This window comes from Leptinotarsa decemlineata, unplaced genomic scaffold (genome assembly GCF_025532065.1).
Source record: "Leptinotarsa decemlineata unplaced genomic scaffold, Ldec_3_MD MMD2_tig00003348_RagTag_RagTag, whole genome shotgun sequence".
NCBI classification, from domain to species: Eukaryota; Metazoa; Arthropoda; class Insecta; order Coleoptera; family Chrysomelidae; genus Leptinotarsa; species Leptinotarsa decemlineata.
In genome coordinates, this window is record NW_027412588.1 from 3,219,036 (window position 1) to 3,233,639 (window position 14,604).

Here is a 14,604-nt window from a genome sequence, read left to right on the forward strand (position 1 = left end):
GTGTTGATGTTGTCTCGAAAATTTGTTGTTGCAATGATTTTTATTTTTCAAATATCTACTATCTCTGATAGGTTTTAAATTATTAATATCATCAACACGAAAAAACGACTTTTTGAGCTCTGAAGAAGAATTCAATTGAATTCAAATCGTCGACTAGAATACAATTATTTTTTAAGAAAAAAACTTGGATGCCTCAACAATATACTTTAGTTTATCATGTATATTGTGTCAATCATATTTTTTGAGAAGGACTTTTCTTCTCCATCAAAAGGTTCATTATTAAAATAACATCAACAATAGTGAAATCAATGATATTTATTATAACATTTCATTGTGCAGGGACATTGTTACAAATAATGCATGCATCTAAACGGCGAAAATTCGTCAGAGGTCTGTCACAAGATTCACACCAAGTTTGTGTTATTTCCATCATCGATATAGTGTAATGTAAATCCATATGTTCATATTCGCCACCATTATTTCTATTTCGATGGGAATAAAATCTAAAACAACACCAACATAATGTGTGGATGCTATCATTAATGGTTCGTATACGCACATGAGAGTCCGTCACACAGTACAGATCTAAATTATTTTCCACTGTCTCACTAATGTTCATCCACCGGCTCCCTATTATAATGTTGCCATTGTCTGTCGCTGGATCATCATCAATGCCTTCATCTTCAAGTTCTGGATCCATTACACCTTCATTATCCTGCAAATTATCAGCAGCAGCTATGGCTCCACCATCTTCTTGTGCTACATCGAATATATCGATTTCTCCTCCGATGTTATCTTCTCCTTCGATAATGATGTTGGGAAGTTCGTCTTCTTCATCCGAAAACCAATTATTTTCATCTTCAAGTGTCAACCTTGTCAAAACTTCATTAATTTTTGCAGAATTCATTTTTCTTTATTTCTGAGTGAAAAGCTTGAAGTTACTAATAGTACTAGTGAAGTGAAGTTTCAGAATCAGCATTCGATTTTTATGATTTGTTCGATTGTGGAGGTGGTAGCCCCACCACTCTTCTCCCTCTATTCTCTCTATGAGTTTATGATAGGAAAAATAGGTTCATGAGAGTGCAGTTGAATTTGTCAGTTGAATATTGCACCATCTAATAGTGAATACTAATATGCCTTTTCCGAAAGAATGGAATTCAAAACCGAAAGTGTGTGGCGATCCAATTAAAATTGATAAAACTATATTTTGTAATAATTGTCAAGGTTATTGGCCTGAGACGTATATTAATCCATGTACTGGTTTGTGTCGTAGATGTGTGTTGGAGAATCCAGTTCCAGTTCCGAGTCCATTCACAATTCCGAAGACGTCAAATGATTCATCTCCTGAAGTATGCGTCCATCATCAGTGCTACAAATGTTTTACCAAAATCGTGTATAACAATATAGGAATTTGTAGAAGTATGTGTGTGAATTGTGCATCAAATCGCGAGTTACTAATTCAACGTTGTATGCGTTGTGATAACTACAAAGTAGATTGTTGGAACAATTTATGTAGTATGTGTAGAAATGGATGGATATTATGTGAAAATGTTGGTGATTTCCATCCCGATGAGAACTTTCACTTCCGGGATTGTTGGTGTTTGGAGAGTGAAGATCAGATGAGGAGACTAGAAATCTATGGCAACGTTATTCGATCTTACATTCCATTGGTTATGGTGCCACCTATCACAACGAACGCTAATAATTAAACAAATGCATTAATAGATATAAATGTGATGAATAAAATCAGTTTGAATATTGTTTGTTTTTTTTACTATTTAAAATCAAAATTCAAAAAAAAAAATCAATTTCATTTATATATCTTTATTTTTCATCAAAAACAATAATACTGCAATTACATTAATGAATTTTCATCAATCCAAGAGTTATGATCTCCAGAAAATCCCAACCATTTCACAAATAGGCGACGTCCTTTCTTTTTCAAAACTCGTTCAACCAAATATGTATTGGGATCTTTCGCTTTATTCAACTCCATTTTATAAAAGCAACCTTTGATTGGATGTCCATTCACATCTTCTAGCTCATAAGTTATAGGGTCTGTACTATTAATTTTCACAACTTTAAAAAGTTCAGTGGTGAAGTTTGCAGTATAGCCTTTGGCGAATATGTTTTTAAATTTACTAATTCGTACCATATCTCCAATTTTGAATTGACTTTTTTCACGTTTACCACTTGGCTTCTCAGATTTTGTATAAACGAACAATTTTGTAGATGGTTTTACCTCTGCAGGCTTCATGCCAATGGTGCGATGAACTTTGTTGTTATATTGATTGGTAATTTTAGGAAGAACTTTCAACCACTTGTAATGGCCTTGAAGTGAAAATTGTTTATAAAGCCAACTTTTCAAAGTTCTGATAACTCGTTCGGCAATTGAAGCTTTTTTTGTGCTGAATGTTGAGTAATGATTGATATGGTGTTTTCTCATTAACGATGAAAATTTTGAATTATAGAACTCACTACCGTGATCAGATTGTAAGTTTCTCGGCACATGCTTTGCATCTTCCAACACACTTGCCATAGCTGCAGTAACTGAATCAGCAGATTTATTTTTCAACGGTTTTGACCATACATATTTTGAATAACAATTGATTACTATGAGTATGTATCTATTCCCGTTATTTTCTTTAGCATATGATTGCATTTCCATCAAATCCATCTGCCACAAGTCCGAAAATCCCTTTATTATTGTCTTTCGACGGGGAAAATTTCGACGCGCTGGCTTATGTATTTCTTTCACAATCTCCCATTTTGCATCACTCATATTACTCAAGATTATTATGTTAAGGATTCACTTCTCTACTGTTCAAGTGCAGGTTTAATTACTGACTGATCAAATTCATCAACTCGCTCAGTAAAAGTACCAATCAATTCAGTTATAACGCTAATTCACATTTCCACATTCCTCAAATCATTTAGTGATGAGTCAGTTTCACAAACTGATTCTGTGTTTATGACTTTGTGATTAATAGACTAATCCTTCTTCACGTAATTCCTCAATTATGGACAATATTTCATTATCGTGGCCGGTATGACCAGCCATTCGTGAACTCCAAAGTAATCGAAGGCGATCAATCAATTCTTCGAGTTTATTCCAATATATATAATCTATATGCTTATTTCTGATATATTTTTTTTGGGTTGGCGGTTTGATCATGCCAGCACCTTCTCTACTAGAGTTTGGCAGAGGGTTTCCATTGGATAATAGTGGTAGAATTATTTCACGATATTTCTTCCAATTATTCGATAGTAGACCCTGTTTTCTTTCATTATATTTATATGCCGCCTTTGTTAATTTGAGTATATCACCATAAGTGCTCATATCGGAAGAGGGAATATTTCCCGATGGTACTTTCATGAATATCAATTTATATAATTTTGGTGTGCCCTGATATGTGGCAATAGTTTTACCATTTTTCTTGAACACAATTTTCTCATCGATAAATTCCACATCAGCTACACCCATTTGTAAATTTCCCGTATCAGTGTTCATGTGTACTCCAAAGACTGTATCGTATGAGGGATTTCCTGATAGTAACTTTTGTATATGCATTTGTACTTCATCACCATTATCAAGTGCATTTGGTGATTCTGAATTTGAAGTTGACAATTGAGAAGATTGATGAGCCTTCGAAAAAGCACCTTCAAATTTTGGTTTCAACTCACTTTTAATTATAGTTTTAGCGGTGAATGGTGTACCACTATCTGTTTTCTGTATAACTCCATTCATTTGAGATAATCCTCCAGTATTGGCAGATATTGCTTTCAATGGTGTTATTATTGGCTCGTAGATTCTCTCGAGTGTTGATTGATCACCTTGGCGACTATTCTTGATATAATTGAATTTCTTTCGAACGGCATCCGTTGCTTCAATTAATTTTCTTTTTAAACATATTTCGTCATCATTTTTCCCCTCCATATTGTTTTCACTCCGAAAATGAGTACAATGAAGTGTTGTCTACACTATCCAGCACTTGAATGAATCAATTATTTCAAGAACGTCAAGGATATATGAAAGCGTCAAATCCTTTTCGATAACGTCCATCTAGCACTTCTCGATCCTTATCAATTACTAAAAATCCATATTTATCTTTCCAACATCTCGCACACATATCTTGAAATTGCTTGAATGTAACATCTGGTGACACATGGTCGGAAAAAATATGATTGAGATTCATATCATCTTGTTTGAACAGCACAATAAAATTTGCATTATCTCGAATCAATTGTTTTGGGACTCGTGAATATGTTTGGGCTAGATAGAAACAATCCACATTTTTATGACGACCCATACTGAAATATGATCGTATAACATCCTGTTTCTCACACATAACATCATCAAAAATGAATATCGAATCCGCTTTGGCATCTGACGGTTCTACTATTTCACCTGCGTTATTGGCAAAGGTGTAAAATCCCAATCCTCTAATTGGAGTTAGCACTTCACGTAAATACTCATATTTAGGTTGATAGAGATTTTGAATACAGATAAACATTTGCAAATCGTAATCCTAGAGGATGAGTCAGCAGAGAAATCATAACATTTGTTTTGCCACAATTAGAAGGTCCAATAATCAGTCCGCGAATGGATAGTGGAAGTAAAGATCCATGACGCTGTTTGACACCACTTCCCGATCCACAACCCACTTTTTCATCGAAATTATCGATGGAAAATTGTTGCTTTTGCTGTAGTATGCGCATTGTATGACAGTTGGAGACTATATAAGCAGGGTTCCATATCGATTTCTTTATTTAAATGGGGGTTATGAACCGATGCAGATCTACTAAATTGCATTCGAATAAAGTTGGTAGAGGATTGGTAAATTCACTCATTAATAATCTACCATTCGAATTACACTTACCTGGCTATCAGTATTGCGGTCCCGGCACCAAATTGCAGAAAAGATTGGTGAGAGGTGATCCAGGTGTCAATCAACTGGATGTTGCATGCAAAAAACACGATATTGCATATTCACATAATCCCAACAATCTTGTAGCTAGACACATAGCGGATCAGGAACTTGCTGAAAGTTCTTGGAATCGATTCAAGGCAAAAGACGCTTCTATTGGAGAGAAAGGAGCCGCTTGGCTAATTACAAATATAATGAAGGGAAAACGTCGATTTGGTATGGGTTGCAAGTCACCATCCAAGCCGTCGCGCATACAAAAAAAACGTCCTATCAAGAAAAAAAAAGCTACAAAAAAATTAAAAGATTCTAAGTTAATAGCTTTTGGATCTGGAATCGTTAAGAAAGTGCGCGATGTTTTACACAAAGCGGGAGGAAGTGAATTTATTGTCAAAAATTCTAAAAAAGCAACTGAAATTGCATTAAAAGCTGCACGCAAATATACGCGAGATGCAGGTGGCAAAAAGAGAATTCGCACACCTCGAATCATACCAATTCCTAAAATTGGTGGAATACTACCACTCATTCCAATTTTTGCTGGTTTATCAGCGTTAGGAAGTTTAGCTGGTGCTACAGCTGGCATAACGAAAGCAGTTCAAGCAGCCAGAGCGAGTAGGGAGCAGTTGAGTGAAACAAATCGACATAATAAACACATGGAGGCAATTGCTTTAGGTAAACAAGGGAGTGGTATCTACTTGAAACCTTACCGTAAAGGATTAGGACTATATCTGAAACCTCAAAATCCAAAAAACTCATAGATTTGCTACCTCAAAGAGCTCTCTCCAACATCGACCTCATCTATCACGCTAAGAAAATGATGATTCCATATTTTCGGGGGGTATATATGCGTGATGATTTACCAAAATCAGGACCACGCCGATATGAATCTGCTATAGTAAATCTGGATAGTCGTCATGGCCGAGGAACACATTGGGTAGCATACAGAAAAAGCGGCACTTCTGTGAAATATTTTGATAGTTTTGGTGATTTACCCCCTCCCAAAGAATTGATTTACTATTTCTATAAGGGATCAAATTCTATCAATACTATTACTTATAACTATGAGCGTAAACAACAATTCAACACAGTATGGTGTGGTCATTTGTGTTTGAAGTTTCTCCAGAACAAATCATGGAAATAACACCAGCACAGGACAGAAAGAGTATCAAGAGGATGAGTCATTCATTGATCGCATATTCCAGAGCACGCACTTTACGAAAAATGAGTAAAGAACAACTCGCTGATATGCCGAAAGAGGTGTTGATTGGGTGTGCATCACATGAAATTGCATCTGTATGGGATAAGTTACCACAAAACCTACAAAATGATATTGATGTGATGAAGTATCAGTACTGCCAAGAGCATTACAATGATTCCAGCGGCGGCAGCAGCTGTATTTCTGATGTGAATGATGGTCCACCTACAAGAAAAATTTTCTGTTGTTATTGTAAAGTGAATGATGTGAATGTAGTCACACATAGTGATATGGATAGATCGCCGAAAAAGCAACGATTACTCCACAATTTCTGCTGTCAGCAATAAAAAGACTTGAATCAGTGAAAATTCATCAGTCATGTCACGTACGTTTTCATTGTCGGGATACTCTAGCGAGTTGAGCGCCAACTTCTACCCTCCCATCGAATTGGATGCCACCAGTAATTATGGTCTGGGATTACATGGTTTCTACTCTTACAACTCCATATTTAATGTAGATGCTAAGAATAATGTTATCGGCTATTCGCAGACAATAAACTCACCCCCCACTATTATAAAAATTCCACCTGGGGCTTATGAAATTGATGAAATCAATAAGGTGATTCAAAGATTCATCAAATCCAAAGAAGTGAAACTAGAAAATGGGGATGAAGAAAATATCAACGAAGTATTTCTCCTACATGCAAACAACAACACTCTGAAATGCGAAATGCGCTCCAAATATTTCATCAATCTCAAACATGAAAACACCATTGCTGAACTTCTGGGGTTTGATAATAATGTGTTCGGTTGTGGTGAAACACACGAATCAACATTGCCTGTGAATATCAATAAGGTAAGAATAATTCGTGTGGATTGTAATGTTACAGCTGGAGCATATTCAAATGGTGATGAAATCCATAGCATCTTTGAATTTGATATTGATGTAGAGCCCGGTTACAAACTCACCAAAGAGCCACAAAATATTATATATATGCCAATCCAACCTGGGGGTCGTCAGTATCTCGACAATATCACTCTACGCATATTGGATGATAATGGTAAGCTGATCAATTTCAATGGTGAAAAAATAATAGTTAAATTGGAATTGATAAAGCTATAACAATCATCATTTCTCATATGTTGAATCACAACATCAACGACCGTCATAAGTGTATCACAAAAATGAGTGGAGGAAGCATCGATAAGTTTGGTCGCAGAAGTAAGGCTGTTTCAAATACTGTTTTGCGAGGACCACCTGGAGCCGGTTTCAAATTGACTTCCGATGGAAACTTCGATATGGAAAATAAACGTTTGAAAAATATAGCACAACCTGAAGAGAGTACGGATTGTGTTAATCGTGATTATGTTGGTTTTTACATCTCAAAGATTAGAGGAGAAATAGATTCTGACATTGATAAAATTAATTTGAGATTAGATAGAGTAGAAACACATTCCTCATCTGTTAGAAAAGATCTCATTGCGCTTGGACTGAAGTTAGTAGAAACTGTGAGAAATTGTGAGCATATGGAAAAGGATATCAAATCGATGCAATCTGATTTGAAAAAACAACCCTCGATAAGTATCCAAACAATTGACCAAAAACGATGGTGAGCGATGATCATCTGTGAAAAAATCAATATAAAGCTGAAACTGATAAAATAGTAACTCAGTATTTATTACTTCCCAGCGCTGTGCAGATGATAATATTTGATGAAGATATAAACTCTACAAGTATTGTAAAAAAAATGGGATTGTGCTTTAATAGTCATCGATTGCAGCAGCGGCAGCTGATGAATCAACGTAATGCATTTGGTGGAGAGTATAGTCATGTGCATTTAAAGGAGGGGAAATCTAAAAGTCGATTCATTCCACATATGTTAGCCAAACGGTCAAGATATAGAATAAGTGCTAGTAGCGTGAACTTTCTCAAATCCATTGGTTTGAAGGTGCGATATAAAAAATAGTAATAACATGGCTACCATCACCACAAGTGATAAATTGGAGGTATTCGAAGAGCCAATGTTCGACCATTCCCTCATTAGCCATCATGAGCATACATATAAGCCGTATGGTTCACCATATTACAAAAATTCAGATGAAATAAGAATTCCAATCAATTTTCAAGATCTTATACTGGATATAGCAGACAGTTACATTTATATCGAGGGGAAGTTCACACCATCTGATACCACGAAGCAGTGCTACCTATCCAATAACGCCCTCGCTTTTCTCTTCGATGAAATTCGCTATGAAATGGGGGGTGAACAAGTGGTCGTTGTTCGAAAACCTGGTATAACTACAACAATGAAAACGATGATATCATTCGGACAAACACAAGCAAATTCACTACTACCGATAGGATGGGGTCTTGATGTGAATAAACAAGATATATTGGATTCCGTCAGCAATGTATTCAGCGGCAAATTACCCTTGAAGTATCTCATGGGTTTTGCTGAAGATTACAATAAAGGGATATTGAATGTGAAGCAGGAGCTCATTTTGATTATAGCACGCTCTTTCAAAAATTCATTCATAGGAGAAGTTGATGCAGATTTAGAAATCAATAAAATAGAATGGAGAATCAGACACATTGTGCCGGAAGATCGCCAAAAATTGAAACTATTGAATCGCATCAATAAAAATTCTAATAATGCTAAAGTGAAGGTGGCTTATCGTATGTGGGACCTTTATGAATTACCCACACTTCGTGATACATCCTCAGATATATGGGCTGTGAAGACAACCAACAGTCTCGAAAGACCACGATATATCATTATCGGCTTTCAAAATACTAATCAATCCGAAAATATATCAAAAGATGTAACTAAATTCTCACATGTGAATATTAATAATATTCGACTATCTCTGAACTCTGAAGTATATCCATATGAGCGTTGGAATCTGGATTTCGATAAGAAGTTAGACTCATCAGCCTACTATGCATATGAAAACTTCCAACGCAGCTACTACGATAAAATTATGAGTGAGCCGATGATGGATATTGGCAGCTTTCGCAACAATCCACTATTCATCATCGACTGCTCCCATCAACCCGATGCTATGAAGTCATCCACTGTCGACATCAAAATAGAATTTGAAACACGCAAGGTGAAGTTTCCAGCAAACACCAAAGTATATGCACTCATCCTCCACGATGCTGTTTTATCATATAATGCTCTTAACGGCTCTGTTCAGACTGGATTATAATAAGATTGACATGTAATTCATCATGAAATATTCGATAAATAATAAAACAATCAATAATTATTTTTTGTCTTTTATTCACTAGATATAGGCAAATATGCAACATTATTTTATTCATACCATATACAACAGATTTCAATTATTTACATCACCATCAGTTAATGATTCTTCCAGTTGTGGGTTAGGACTTCGCGGTTCCAATTGATATTTCTCTATAATATTCTGCGGCAGGTATGTGCATATATCGTAAAGAAAATGTTTCAAGTCTGCTTCAATTATTAGCTTACAGAAGTCATCCAAATTCCTGCTTCCATACGAATATTTATGACACAATGCCACACCAAGTTCATACTTTTCACTAAGCTCCAAAAGTTTTCGCACCTCCTCAGCATCATAACATACACTTAAATCATAATTTGATGAATGTAGAGCGTCAAAACTCAGATCAGCCATTTCCCAAGCCATTTTTCTTATGGCAGAATCCAAATCCACAGCTTCCGGCCACTCTTGTGCTGAATATTGCATCCACATATTTGCAGAATGAACAGCTCTGAAAAAATACAAATCACATTCATTAGTTTGGGAGATATATTGTGAATGGAAAAAAAACACTCACTTGAAATTTGACCATGATTGAAGCGAGAGAGTTGATACATATTTCATATAAATAAACCATATTTTCACTATTTACAAAGAGAATAAAGACACAATCAACACCATCAATCTAAAATATCAAATTTTACCAATGAGCGGGTCTTGGCACCAGGATAATCCTGAGAACTTTGACCCATATATGTAAAAATGAATTTAGATTTGGTTGAATTCACTTCACGAATAATGTCCTCTGTGAATTGCTCTGTGACACGTTTTGGTAGCCACGATTTGAAGGAAGTATTACTTTCCTCATCCAATAAAACTACTTGGATGGATTTACCATATCGTGTAGAAAGCATAGTCATTTTTTCAATTTTATAACCCTTATCGACAATCAATGATGTTATGGATCTCTGCTCTAAAACTTCATTTTGTTGATTAATTGCAAAATTAATCTTTTCAATGTCAAATTTCAAATTATCCATTTCAAAAAAAATAGTGAAAATTACAGTTTAAGAATATAAAAAATATGTTCACCTCTATGACGATGTCAACACTCACTACTTGGATTGCTAGTTACTTCTCGTTATCACCTTGAAACTCAACAAATACTAATCACCTATTCGAACACTTGAGATTATATGAACTGAATGTGAAAGTATGAAACTCCATACTTATAGAAAAAAATTATCAGGAGGGAAGGGGTTCAAGGTTACATCTTCTTTATATTTGAGCTCATGTATCAAGGGCAAAGCCGGTTGTCTATCCACACTTTGTGTTTAAGGTCATATGACGTGTTCCGAGGTCAATATCGATCAGAATTTTCTCCCAAGGTCATATGACGTGTTCGTAGCTCGAAATCGCTTAGGAAATTTCCAAGGTCATGTGACCATGCAAGGCCAAATCATAGCTGTACAGTAAAAAGCGGTTCACGGTCATGACATCACACACATCTCAATGCCACTCATGGGCGGAGAGTAAAAAAGGGGTTTCACCTCATCATGTTACACACAACTCAAGGTCAACTCATAGGCAGAGAATGAAAAAACGAATCAAGGTCACAGTCAGTGGTGTGTATCTGGGGGGGCATACCCTTGGGAGGAGGTCCAGACCCGTCTTTTCCCCTCTACTGAGCGGCTGTTCCCAAACAGGTAGGAGGTTGCTTTGGTTAACTAGATGTTTGTTATAAACCTACTGAATGACAAACCAACGTACATTTTAAACATTTATTGAATAAGAATTAAACTGATATTATAATAGTACACACAAAAACAAAGAACATCAGGTGCATGTAATTATCTAAACGTATAATATCGGAAAATTATCAATTAAAAAATAGAAAGTGTGTTCGCTAACATTACCTTCTACCAGTCTTACTTTAAGTAGCAGATACGCCGTCTTACTCGATTCTGATAACTCATAGCAGAAACGATACCAATATATAATCATTACTTTTCTCGCCAGTTCATGTACAAGAGACAGTGAGACATGTTTACCAATCATTTACAAGGATTCATTTTTCTGTAGTTCTACAATGTCAAATTCAACAACAGGGAACATAATATCAATAGATCTTTAACATTCGAGTATAACAGTATTAATAAACAAATACACAACTTCAACACAATAAAAACCATGGCACATTAAATATTGAAATTCGCTATCATACCGGGGACTCTGTTCACCTGTACTATATTCCCAAATATACAAAACCAAAATGGAAATAACTCATAGCACAATTATCTCAAAAGGTATTTAAATAAATATCGTTTCGTAACGATGACAAGACATAATTTCTATGGACAACAAGGTATAAACATTACACACAATTCATAATACATATTAGGTAGAAACATATATGACAATTAAAATATCATTACATGTAAAGTTTTGCAATAACCAGACAACCATGGATTCAATAACTCTTCGAATCGCAATCATTTAAACACAGATATTTACGTAAAATAGAGTTTAGAGGAGGCTGTGACAACACCTTTTTATAAATCTTCGGAGATTGTTATTCTCGATATAAAGTCTACACTTTAATTACCAATGAAAATTCGGTCTTTCTTTTTGAATGATACTCAAGTAAAAATGAGCTGTAATACATCATTTTTTCGTAATAATTTGCTGTTACTTTTCCTTGGGCCGGTTTATTCTAAGCTCGAAGAATTTTTCGGTCTTTTTTATTTCGGCAATAATATCGGGGGTTATGAAACTTTGTTTCCAACTGATTAAACTTTTTGTTACACGTAAATTCACTGACAAAGATTATTTTCCTATTTAAACCGAAACTAACATTTCGCGTGACATTTTACTGACGGAGTTCACTTCAATTTCGCTGATTCAAACTAGACTGATTATCACTTCGCGTAAACTTATTACTGACGGAGATAGTTTCATCTTGACTGGTCAAACTAGACTGATTATCACTTCGCGTAAACTTATTACTGACGGAGATAGTTTCATCTTGACTGGTCAAACTAGACTGATTTAATTCAAATTTTGCTCCTGTATTTATATCCAGAATAATGAGGCAATAATCTGAACACCTGTTGTCCGCAGCTGTGTGACTTCCTTTGTTCAAGCGGCCGTCTGCCCTCATTATTTTTCTATAATAAGTTATTGTTGACAGTTTTATGATTATCAGACGGATGCTGCCATACCGATGGATAGAATGCATCGGGGTTTTCGCTTAATTAAACTAATTGGTCTCGCGAGTCGTCTCGCGTTAATTGATCAATTTAACAGATCTTCGTGCCTACATATTTTACTTCTCGATGCTCGTATATTCGGATTGTTACACAATCCTAGTTGATGGAGGAGGTGACCTAATGACATTGAAGCGCCAATGGTGGCTGGAAAAGTCATATTGTGGCCGAAGTTATGTAGATAATTCTATGGCATCCATGATAAACACATCAAATGTATTCATAAATTATATTGAAACCATTTGTATTCCCACTGTTTCAAATTGTCAACAAAACGGAATAAGACCGTCTTCCTGCCACATCGACGGCGGAATATCATTAAATAATTATATAATAATGTAACTATAAATGTACATAATTATAAAAAAAATTAACCCTAATAAAATAATTCGTAGGAAATATTGTCACCAATTTTTAAATCAATCAATTGTGTTCCGACTGACTAACTGAATGAGTTTATTATCCAAAGCCATAGTCTCAAGCAAATGTATTGTACCATCTCTTTCTACGGTCAGTCGTGGAACAAGTATAGTACGCACCTCGAGGATAAGATCAATTACTTCCATTCACAAATCTTCGCACTCGGCTAACGCCTCGTGCTCACAACTTTTTTTCGCTCGTGGTTTATAGGCTTCTTATCCTACTTTGCCCACTTTGGGCGAGATCTCCTGCTTACCCCTACCTATCACCTAAAATGTGCAGATTCAGCTTGAAGTGCAAAGTTACTTTTATATGTTAGTTATCCTTGAGTGAATTTGGATAAGCTATGAGAATTTTCAGAACATATTTAATATTTATTCTCTATAAATTTCGTAATATACATAATTTCATGCAGAATCAAATTTGTAACTAATTATTGAATTGAAAGGGTATATTTTTAGGAGAGATTGATTTTTGGGAAAGAAAGGTTTCGGCTTTCTACTTCTCCATCTTGATACAAGAAATGTGGGAATCTACCAAAGAAAGAAAGGAAGCAATCAATTTCAAGAAAATTAACTCTATATGAAGATGGGTAGACCATGCAAAGAAGTAACTTCCAGCCACAAACTGGAGGAAAAAACCCTTTCGAAACATCTATTTTCATATGAACATTGAATTACATAACACGAAAGAAAAATACTTTTGAAACAAATATTTTCTTTTATATGAACGCTGAATTATATGAAAAACACTTCTCTATTCTGTAATATTTATTGAAGTTCAAAGTAATTTCATACAATGAGTATACTAAACAAATTGTGGCTGAAAACTTAAATGAGTTGATTTTGAAAGGGTCCAAAATGTTTCGCAATCTGTATAATAAAAAATTGTCTATAATTTTACCAGTCCTTCATTACATGTAAGAGTAATGTTTTAGCGAAAAATTCAAATAGAGACAATTTTCGCCCCGACAACTATGTCAAACTACTTGCATAAAATTACGCAAGATTCGGAGGAGAGTCATGACTTCATTTATTACATATTACATAAGGACACGTTGTAAAATTAATTTAAGACAAGTAGATGAGACAAATTAATTCAAGACACTCAAGACGCAGGTACCTGGAACAGGTATCTATGATATAAATAGTGATAGTTTTGTATGATTAGTGTGATCTTCCTCTTGAAGATGATCACTTGGTGTTGGTCGATTTGGTGTTGGGAAAAAACTCCAGTAATATTCACTAAATATTCTGACAATATCTTGAATTTATTGGAGCCTCTGGAGACACCCTACATTTTAGTCCATGAAAGAGAGGGCATTGGCAGATCAAGATTTGCAGATGATGTGGTGCTGCAGGTTTTTCCGGGTTTTCCTGCAGCTGAAAAAGCAAATGCGCCACTGGAAAGAATCGAGTCACCCCGGAGCGCCAATTATTTTTGTTGTTGTTGTGCCATAATTTGTATTCCTTTCAATAAAACTTCTATATTTATATATGTACCTATATCAATCGTTATAGATTAACAAGCCTGGCTCGAATAGCCTAGGGGGG

At 35.3% G+C, this 14,604-nt stretch overlaps 1 protein-coding gene and 1 long non-coding RNA gene across 2 annotated transcripts in view; one reads left to right on the top strand and one right to left on the bottom strand.

Annotated features, from left to right (window-relative positions):
- LOC111505489 (integrin alpha-PS5) overlaps positions 1-14,604 on the top strand; it is a 184,506-nt gene that overhangs the window by 32,637 nt on the left and 137,265 nt on the right. The window lies entirely within an intron of this gene.
- On the bottom strand, positions 9,384-11,006 carry LOC141483450 (uncharacterized). Its single transcript, XR_012466095.1, has 2 exons — positions 9,943-11,006; positions 9,384-9,876 (listed from the first exon to the last, which is right to left on the bottom strand). It is a non-coding gene; the product is annotated as an uncharacterized lncRNA (long non-coding RNA).